The sequence below is a fragment of the Gavialis gangeticus genome, unplaced genomic scaffold (assembly GCF_001723915.1).
Source record: "Gavialis gangeticus isolate Ggan-Ray unplaced genomic scaffold, GavGan_comp1, whole genome shotgun sequence".
In the NCBI taxonomy this organism is placed as follows: Eukaryota; Metazoa; Chordata; order Crocodylia; family Gavialidae; genus Gavialis; species Gavialis gangeticus.
Window position 1 is genome coordinate 36,710,573 of NW_017729028.1, and position 3,799 is coordinate 36,714,371.

The following is a 3,799-nucleotide window of genomic DNA, read 5'->3' on the forward strand; positions in this document are numbered from 1 at the left end:
GAAATAAAAGCCAAGAGCATTCTGGGTTGTATTAACAGCAACATCTCTGAAATCAAAGGAACTGATTTTTCCAGCTTGTTCAGCACTCCTGAAATCTCCCCTGGAGTTCTGTGCTCAGTTTCGGGCATTGCGCTCCAAGAAAGGTTATAGCAGATTGAAAAGAGGCCAGTAGAGAACCCCAAATTGATTAATGGTCTGGAACTCTATCTTGGAGAGCTAGAGTTATTTAGTCTGGAGGAGAGACAACTGAAGGGAGATTATAAAGAGAATGGAGATAGTCTTTTCTCTGTGGCTGGAGGGAACAGACTAGGAGCAATAGCCTCAAGCTGCAGCAGAGGAAATTTAACTGGGGATTAGAAGGAAATTTCTGACTGAAGACAGTCAAGCAGGGAACAGGCTCCTTGGAGAAGTGGAGTCTCCATCCCTGGAAATTGTCAAGTGCAGGTTGGACAGACATTTGGCTGGTATGGTTTAGTCAGTAGGGCTGTGCGAGTAGGCAGCTATTCGATCCGGCTTCGGACCCGGCTCCTTCAGATGCCAGGGATCTGATCCAGAGCTTGGGACCGGGTTTCCACTTTGATCTGGCCGAAGCAGAAAGCTTCAGAGCTGCCTCAGATATCCAGCCATAGGGTATAATGGGGAATTAATGAAATATCTATAACTTTATTGTTTTTTGTCTGATTTGAATGAAACTTGCAGGAGTGATAGCTTCTGCTTAGAGCATGAAGCTTATCAAGTTTCAAGAAGATCGGTGCAAGATGGGGTTTGGGGAAACTGTAACCCAAATTCTTGAAAGCAAAACTCATGTCACGTGTATGTGTTACACCACAGGGGGGTAGCCTCTGCTCAGCCCACAAAGCCTCCTGATTTTCAAGATAGGTGCAGGGGTTTAGGGAGATCTGCACTGCAAGCTGTTGACAGGCAAAACTCGTGACATAGGTGACACTGTGTGTTAAGGCGCAGCAGGGTGAAAGCTGCAGGGGTGGTAGCCGCTGCTGCGGCCACAATGCCCCAGGTGTCAAGGAGATCGGTGCAGGGGGGGTTTGGGGCCCTGCACCTCTACCTGCTGGCAGGCAAAACTCGTGACACGGGTGCTTGTGGGACTGACTGTGTCTGTCTTGGAGCCAGGGGTGAGGGGGAGAGACACTACTGCAGGCCTGGCTGCTAAACTACTGTGTTACCAGTTACCAATCAATCATGATTTACTCAGGGACCAGCTCAATACACAGTAGCTAGCTAATGTAGCCAGTTAATTAGCAACAATTAACACCTAGAAAACCAGAAACTAAGGAGAGGAAATAATCAATACAGACAGTCAACTGCCCCAAGACAGAGACAGTCAGTTGCACAAGCACCCATGGCACAAGTTTTGCCTGTCAGGAGCTAGAGGTGCAGGGCTCCAGAAGCCAGAAGCCCTGCACCTATCTCCTTGAGAGCTGGCAGGCTTCATGGCTGCAGCAGGGGTCACCATCCCTGCAGCTTTCACCCTCCTGCGTCTTAATTCACACAGTGTCACCCATGTCATGAGTTTTGCTTGTCCGCAGCTTGAGGTGCAGTTCCTCCCAAACCCCTACACTTATCTCCTTGAAACTTGGCAGGCTTTGCGGCCTCACCAGGGGCTACTATCCCTGCAGTTTTCACCCCACTGTGTTGTAACATATGTACATGTGACATGAGTTTTGCTTTTAGGAATTTGGGGTGCAGTTCCTCCCGAACCCCTGCAACAATCTTCTTGAAACTTGGCAGACTGCATGCTCTCAGCAGAAGCTACCATCCCTGCAAATTTGATCCAAATCAGACAAAAAAACAACAAAGGTATAGAAATTTCATTGATTCCCCATTATATTCTATGGCCGAATCGGCTCCAAATCTTTTCCAAAGCGATTCGGAAGCTCTGAATTGATTTGGAAAGCCTAAAGCTTCCAGCGATTTGATTCAGATTCATACATTCAGCCTCCAATTCATCCAATTCATCTCCAAATCCAAATCATGATCCGAAGCTTTGCACAGCCCTATTAGTTAGGGACGATCCCACCTTGATCAGGAATGACCTCATAAGGTCCATCCAACCCTACTTTCCTATGATCCTTAATAATCACCCTTCAAGAATTTGAAGTTAGTTCTGAAATCCCCCCCCCTCAGTCTTCACTTCTCCAGACTATATAATCCCAGTTCTTCCAATCTTTACTCATAAATCATGTTTCATAGACCTCTAATCAATTTTGTGGTGCTCTGCTGGACCCTTTCAAATTTGCCCCTGTCTCCCTGGAAGTGCAGTGCTGAAAACTGGACACAGTATTAGAGATGAAGCCATACCAGTGCTGAATGGAGTAGAAAAAATCACTTTCCTTGGCTTTCAAGCAAGTCCTATCAACACAGCATAATATGCTATATGGTTTGTTTGTTGGTTTTTTCCTCCCAAAAAGAGCAGTGTTAACGCATATTCAGTTTATTGCCCACTGTAACCCCCAGACCCTTTTCTGCAGTACTACAGCCTAATAAGTCATTCCTCCTTGTGTATGTTATTTTTCCACCCCAAGTGCAGGACTTTGCATTTGTCTTAATTGAATTTTATTCCATTAATTTTGGACCATTTCACTAGTTTATCAAGGTCACCCTAAATCCAAATCCTACCCTCCAGAATGTCTGCAGCTCCGCCCAGCTTGGTGTCATCTGCAAATATGCTGGACACAGTAATCTGTGTCCAAAAAAACTGTACACAGTACCCTAGATCTGGGCCAACCAGTGCTGAACAGAGAGGAAGAATTCCCTCGGTCTGCTGGCAATGTTCCTACTAATGCAGCCCAGTATGTCATTAGCCTTCTTCATAACAAGGGCACACTGTAGACCCATGTTCAGCTTACTGTGTCTCAGATTGCCAAAAAGGTCCTGATCAAAGATGGGCTGTTGTCATCTTTCCAAAGACCAAAAGGTCCCAGGTTTAAGGTAGCACCCCTCCTCCTCCTGCTGCCACCTACTAGAAATCCCTTCTCCCTTCTTTACCTGCTGATGCTGAGCAAATTTACATTGAAAAAAATTGTAATTGCAGCCAAGGCAAACTCCCAACCACACTCCCCTGTCAGCTGGCCTGGTGCCACTTACTGTTCTCAAGCTGACTTTACTTTGGTTCCAGCCTATGCTCCGGGGAAATCTGGAGAGAAAAACTTTTAAAAGGATGTGAATAAATCTAATATTATGAAAATATTTCTTGATATACTCATTACACCAAGCTAATTTTTATACTTCCTGGCTCTTTTAAGCTATATACATTTATCTTTATATTTTAAATAATATTTTTTGGTCAAGTAAAATCTTAGAAGTAATGCATTTATCGTAACAACTAGGCTAAGGACAGAAGTTACATGTAAACTGGTTTAAGTCATCAGAAACTGGTTTAAACCTGTAACCGAACAGAAGTTCTGTGCACATAAGCCAGTTCCAAAGTGGCTAAAACTAGTTTAAAATAAACCTGGTTGAATATATTATCTGACTTAACTGATTTGAGTCATAGAATCATAGAATCATAGAATCAAACTGGTCAAACTGGTCATAGAGTCAAACTGGTTTATGAAACTTCTGTCCCAGACCCCTTCTTGGATCAAGTTAAATCACAGTACCCCAGCATCCTAGCATGCTTTCCAGCCCTGGGCTGGGCTGGATGGTATGCTCCAGCAGAGAAGGGTTGGGGGGGGGGAAAGGAGAGACTTCCCCCTGCCAGGCAAACCCCAGCTCTGGCCTGGTTAAACACCCCCTTCGCACACAAAGCTGCCCTGCCCTGCCAAACTTACTGCTGGCTGTG